Below are 6559 nucleotides of genomic sequence, written 5' to 3' on the forward strand. Positions count from 1 at the left end.
CAGACATCAGTTGTGGGTACAGGAGGGTTTCATTGCATCTTCTCTTTAAGGGAAATTACTGCTTTGTTCAACCCCGAAGAGCTATGAGATCTTTGCTCACCAATTCTCATAAAACTTGTATTTGTCATGCCTTTTTGGTGACTTTAGTATTATGATCTGTTATAAATAAAGTGCATTTCATTGATTGGTTTTAAAATGAAATTAGTAACTGGAAAAAATGGCCAGTATTTTTTTTAAACCTGTGACAATTATAAACTACTGTAGTCTGTCATTTACTTTCTAGAATCTAAAGTATATCTAAGTATAATCTAAAGTTCTCATGCAAAATGCCAGCTGTGCAAACCCTTCCGTGGCTGGATCGTTCTTGTGTTTTTATTTTAAGTACAAATAAATATGTATAATGAATTTAAAAGTATGTAATTAGTAATTTGATATGTCGGGTGGTGCCTTTTTTATGTGTTCGCTCCCCCTGATGTTAGAATCTGGCTACGCCACTGGATACAGACTAACACAGCTACCACTCTGAAACATATTAATTTATCTAGTTCTCTTTTAAACCGTGTTATAGTCCTAGCCTTTTAAACCCTGTTATACTCCTAGCCTTAACAACCTCCTCAGGCAAGGAGTTCGACATGCTGACTGTGTGCTGTGTGAAGAAGAACCTCCTTTTATTTGTTTTAAACCTGTTGCCCATTCATTTCATTTGGTGGCCCCTAGTTCTTATATTATGGGAACAAGTAAATAACTTATCCTTATTCACTTTCTCCACATCACTCATGATTTCATATACCTTTATCATATCCCCCATTAGTCTCCTCTTTTCCAAGCTGAAAAGTCCTAGTCTCTTTAATCTCTCCTCATATGGTACCCGTTCCAAACCCTAATCATTTTAGTTGCCCTTCTCTGAACCTTTTCTAATGCCAGTATATCTTTTTTGAAATGAGACCACATCTGTACGCAGTATTCAAGATGTGGGTGTACCATGGATTTATATAAAGGCAATAAGATATTCTCCATCTTATTCTCTATCCTTTTTAAAATTATTTCTAACATCCTGTTTGTTTTTTTGACTGCCGCTGCACACTGCATGGTCATCTTCAGAGAACTATCCATGATGACTTCAAGCTCTCTTTCCTGATTAGTTGTAGCTAAATTGCCCCCACCATATTGTATGTATAGTTGGGGCTAATTTTTCCAATGTGCATTACTTTACATTTATCCACATTAAATTTCATTTGCCATTTTGTTGGCCAATCACTTAGTTTTGTGAGATCTCTTTGAAATTCTTCAGTCTGCATTGGTCTTAACTATCTTGAGAAGGTTAGTATCGTCTACAAACTTTGCCACCTCACTGTTTACCCCTTTCATTTATGAATAAGTTGAATAGGATTGGTCCTAGGACTGACCATTGGGGAACACCACTAGTTACCCCTCTCCATTCTGAACACACCGATGGGTGAATGTGGAGAAAGTGGTGGCAGCCCTTCGATAGGTTGGCTGCTAGAGCAAAGGACTGGAGCCGGCACTCAGGAAGTCATCCTTACATCACCCTTCTGACTCCAGCTTGAAGGAGGACTTCTTTTTCTTCCCCTTGCTGACAAAGAGCAAGAGAAGAAAGAAAGCTAAGGTGGGCAAACTCAGTGCATAAGTCCACACTGTCTTTTCTTGCTTGGGAGCCCGAAATGAGGGACTCATGGTGGGTAAAGGCACTGCTTCACTTCCAGAAAATGGCCCACTGCTGCAAACAATGGGACTAAAGAGTATGCCAAAGCCTGGGATTGAACCAGGGATCTCTAGATCTTCAGTCTAACGCTTTCCCGAGTGAGCTACTTCAGCACCTAAAGGGCACTTTTTTGGCCTGCTGCTTCTCTGTCCGGGATGTCTTTCTCAGCCAGGGCACACAAAAAGGGCATAATTGCGAGCGCCCATGAAGGCAAGATGAATTTTTGCCTGCCTTGCTCAGCTTGACTTGCTTCCTCACCCCATTCCTGCCTTAGATCCTGGGTTACCTGGTGGCTGAAGGTGGTCCATTGTCTCAAGCGGTGCCAGAACCTGACACAGTGCCCCTGGGCAGCCTTTGCTCTGCACATGCCGGCCACGAACATTTGCAAATACTTTAAAGCTCCTGTCAGTAAGTTCTGGGGACAGTTGCTCTCCTTCAGAGGAAGCTCCCTAAAATTGGCCTGTCTCACCCAGGGGTACGCTGACCTCTGTTCAGACTGAGCCGAAGCGGGGGCCTCCCTGCTGTGGCTGCCGCTGCTGTGAGGGCAGCCATTCTTGTGGATGAAACCATCCTACAAGCACTTTCCACCTAACCAACCACTTCTCCCAGTTTGCATTCCCCACCTCATCCCCAACCGAATGCTAGAAGGCCCAGCCCATCAACCTGCCCACTCTTGCAGCCCTCCTCTTCTGCCCTGACTGATAGGGAGGAGTATTAAGCCTCCCTCCCTTAGGCCCGCTCTTCAGCATTCCTGGGGAACACCAACACCGCCCAAGTGACTTTAGGCCAGTAGGTCAACCAATAGGGCTGCCTCCTAGGCCAGGCTGCAGCCCAGCTTCAGGACTTGGAGGAAATGCAGCTCGCATCCCTATCTACAGGACTCCAGGCACGGCCAGACTTCTGGATCAAACGTCCCCTCTTGTGCTCAAGTCACAACAGCTAGCAGGCAAAAGACAAGCTACCATGTCATTTGAGAGAGCAAGATGAAGCTTTGGAAATCCCAGTATGGTTAGCTGGCAACGAAAGGACCCCAAGGTCCCACTGAGACTTGAATTTTGATTGCAGGATTCAAAGCCCTGAGTGCTGGCCCTTACACCATGGGACCAGCAGGGGAGCCCTTGACCTCTGCTGACTTCTGGCAGGGAGGATTCTGTGGGGACAATTTTTTCTGGCAGGGAGGACCCAGTGGGAAAATGGCTGTCTGGCCAGCCCTGCATTTGCTCAAGAAGTCAGCACACAGTGCTTTGCTGCAGGCCCAGAGGCCTTTCTTCCCAGGCAAACCTGAAGTCAAGGAAAGTCCTTCTGAAGTTCTTGGGGGATATCATAGGGAGAAAGTATCAGAGGGGTAGCTGTGTTAGTCTGAATCTGTAAAAAGCAACAGAGGGTCCTGTGGCACTTTTAAGATTAACAGAAGTATTGGAGCATAAGCTTTTGTGGGTGTATGCCCACTTCATCAGACACAAGAGAAAGTGTCCCTCTGTCTGACTAGGGACAGGGACTTGAACCCTGGACCCTCAGGTTAAAAGTCTGATGCTCTATCAACTGAGCTAGCCAGGCTCACATGCAAAAGAGGCAAATTTCATGCAGAAGAGAAATTAGTCAAGAAAAAGAGGGCAGGAAACAATACAGAAAACCTGCTACTCTTGCTTTCTTAGCAGTCCTAGCCCCAGCCTGCTCCTCCATCCAGCACCCTGAGGCCTTATTCTTTTTTTAGTTAAATATCAAATCCAGGAGAAAACACAGTTATACAAAGCAAAATGAAATCACAAACAGAAATGTCATTGGAAATACAAAAATAAAAAAGGAAAATGCAATCCCCATCACTTTATCATATCTGGGCTTTTCCTGTATCGAGAGCACTCGCTAAGGTCCCTGTGTGCTTACGAGAAACCTGAAGTAACTCATACCACAGCCTGAACATGAAATTCAACTGCTCCCAGGTGCTGCAGTAAAACCCTTTCCCTTCTGTGACGTTGCACTCCATGTGATTTTATGAAAATATGCTAATGAGTGTGAATATAATATAACTGGGATATGCTTCATGCAAAAGATCTCTTGTAAGGTATCATTACAAAGCTTATACTATACTGTGTGTGTTCATCCTACTTGTATGAACCTATCATTCTTGTATCTGAAACTAGAAATATGAAATAAACTCTGAGGTCCTGTTGTAATTATGCAAAGTGTGGGCCATTAATAGAGGTTTGGAATCTTGATGGCTCCCATTAACCAGAACAATTGACTGTAGATGGCTCTCTCCTGCACCATCTGTGAGTCAGGGCAGGAAGAATGAAGGCTTGGGGTCTCACAGGACATGTGACCATGTCACTTGGTAGAGGAATCCATCTTAAACCTGGGGCTTTTCCCCAGGAGAGAGACAAAGTATGCCTGCCTTGTACCAAAGCTATATAAGGGGGTGGGACAGAAGAAAGGTGGCTGCAGTCATGAGAAGTCCCCTACCTAACACTTGAGCTGGAATAAGGACTATACCAGGCGAAAAGATTGGGCCCAGACTAGAAATAAGGCTAGTCTGTGAAAGAAGCTTATTGGAAGATCTCTGAGGGTGAGATTTTATCTGTATTGAGTTTCATACTGTATTAGGCTTAGACTTGCATGTTTTTGTTTTATTTTGCCCTCTGGAGAATACATACTCCGTAGAGAAGGAAAAGTTAATGCCTTAGAAAAGTCTCTGTGTGTGTCTTAGATGGGTGGGAGGGTGTCTAGAAACCACTCTCCTATAGTTTCTTTTCTCTGATTTCCTGTAGAAAATCTGAAGCAGGGAGTAAAAACCATTGCCTTCTCTGAGGCTTGAACTCAGGATCGCCTGACATCCTGCCAACTGCGCTAAGACAACTTGGAAAAGCTTTAGCCTTAGTGCATATAGGATCCTCCTAGAGCAGTGACTGGGGCAGGGAAGGAGCCAGGGGTGTGCTGGAAGAAGCAGGGAGATCTGGTGCTCAGAGACTTTTCCTGGCAGCTTTCTCAGCAGCAAATAAATCAATTTGCCCTGCCAGTGAACAATCTACTGCAACTAATGGCAGCAGAGGGTGGATGTTTCCAAGCTGTTCACCCACTTCCACATTTTAGAAAATACTCTCCTTTTTCCTAATAAGGCACTTTCCATATGAATTAGGTAAAGCAAGTTGGGGAAACTACACAGGTAACAGAAACAAGTACTCTAGGTAAGGCTCGAACTCATAACCCCAGCAGTATTCCCATTTGCACTAACCAGTTGCACCATTGCAGGGTCTTCTTACACAAAGCTGGGAAGCAAGCAGTTATCAGTCTCTGTGGTTCACACCTTTGCCTGGTAATTGAAAGGCTGATGTATCAAACCTAACTCAAGGTGCGGCTTTTCAGCAATGAGACTCCAGTACATTTTAACAGGAAGAAAATCTCCTATATTCTGGTTTGGCCCCATTTGACTCCTTCTGCCCATCTCCTCCCCCACCCCAGTCTCTTTCCTTCCCTATTGGGGCCATGCAGAGGGGCGCCCCAGTCAGTCTCAGTCACAGAGAGTCTGTATCCCATAAAGGGAGGGAGGGGTCGCTCTAAAACATTCATAATGGGGAGGGGAGTGGTGTGCATGGTTATGGGGAGAAGGGATGGAGAACTAACAGTGGGGCCCAGAGAGATTCCCCCAGATTGGGGAGATCCCCTGCTGCCCACCATCAGCCAGCTGTGGGAAGATCAACTTTGGATTGCTTAGGGAAACCACCTTTAAAAATACAAGTGTAACATGCTGGTTACATTTTAATAAGACAAAAGCCGCCTCAAACCCAGTGTCCTGATATTTTACCAGCTGCAGACACAAAGCGAGTCAAATTACAGTTTCCGTTATGAGTCAGGGCACACACAAGGATCCGGAGGCTTTTCATTCCTTAGGTTCTGCTACAGTTTCATTTCTGTCCTGTTCCAAGACTTATCATTGTGCAAAGCAACATTAGGCCCTTGGGAGTGTCCCCTCTGGTCCTGCCTGCTGCCCCTGGGCAATTTAAAACAGCCCGGGGACGCCTGCCACCACCACCAGCAGCACAAGGGGGCTAAGGCTGCCCCTGTCCAGCCCAACCTTCTGCTGATGCACCTCAGCCCACCCCCTTGCAGGGTTTGAAGCTTGCATTACTTAAATTCCAGGACAGTGAGGGATTTCAGCTCCCCTTTGCCCAGAGGGAACCTTCACCCCACTCCCAACCAGATTCTTGTCCATGGGATCACTGTAGGAGGGCTGTGTCTTTTCTCTCTCTACAACAGGCCAGGGTGCAATAACTGGGGCATCTGAGCATGCTGTGGGGCTGCTATTCCCCTTCCCCTTCTATGGTCTCATCTGTCATTGCCTCCAGCCTTTTTTTCTATCCGTAATCACCACCATCCCAAGCAAGCTGCACTCGCCTCAAAGGATATGTCTACACTACGGGATTACTCCGAATTTACAGAATTCGATTTTTGGTAACCGATTTTATAAAGTTGAGTGTATGTGGCCACACTAAGCACATTAATTCGTTGGTGTGCGTCCATGTTCCGAGGCTAGCGTCGACTTCCGGAGCGTTGCACTGTGGGTAGGTATCCAATAGCTATCCCATAGTTCCTGCAGTCTCCCCCACTGATTGGAATTCTGGGTTGAGATCCCAATGCCTGATGGGGCACAAAACATTGTCGCAGGTGGTTCCGGGTATAGCCTCACCCCTCTCTCCATGAAAGCAACGGCAGACAACCTTTTTTCCTGGGTGAACACTGCAGACGCCATACCACGGCAAGCATGGAGCCCGCTCAGCTCAAGACAACAGTCATGAACATTGTAAACACCTCGCACATTATCATGCAGTTTATGCTGAACCA

At 45.8% G+C, this 6559-nt stretch overlaps 2 non-coding genes across 2 annotated transcripts; both read right to left on the reverse strand.

Moving 5' to 3' along the window:
• Positions 1–1763: 1763 nt before the first annotated feature.
• TRNAF-GAA (transfer RNA phenylalanine (anticodon GAA)) lies at positions 1764–1836 on the reverse strand. Its single transcript has one exon. It is a non-coding gene; the product is annotated as a tRNA-Phe (tRNA).
• Positions 1837–3201: 1365 nt separating this feature from the next.
• On the reverse strand, positions 3202–3280 carry TRNAK-UUU (transfer RNA lysine (anticodon UUU)). The gene has a single exon. It is a non-coding gene; the product is annotated as a tRNA-Lys (tRNA).
• Positions 3281–6559: the final 3279 nt, after the last annotated feature.

This window comes from Malaclemys terrapin, chromosome 15, assembly GCF_027887155.1.
Source record: "Malaclemys terrapin pileata isolate rMalTer1 chromosome 15, rMalTer1.hap1, whole genome shotgun sequence".
Lineage (NCBI taxonomy): Eukaryota > Metazoa > Chordata > Testudines > Emydidae > Malaclemys > Malaclemys terrapin.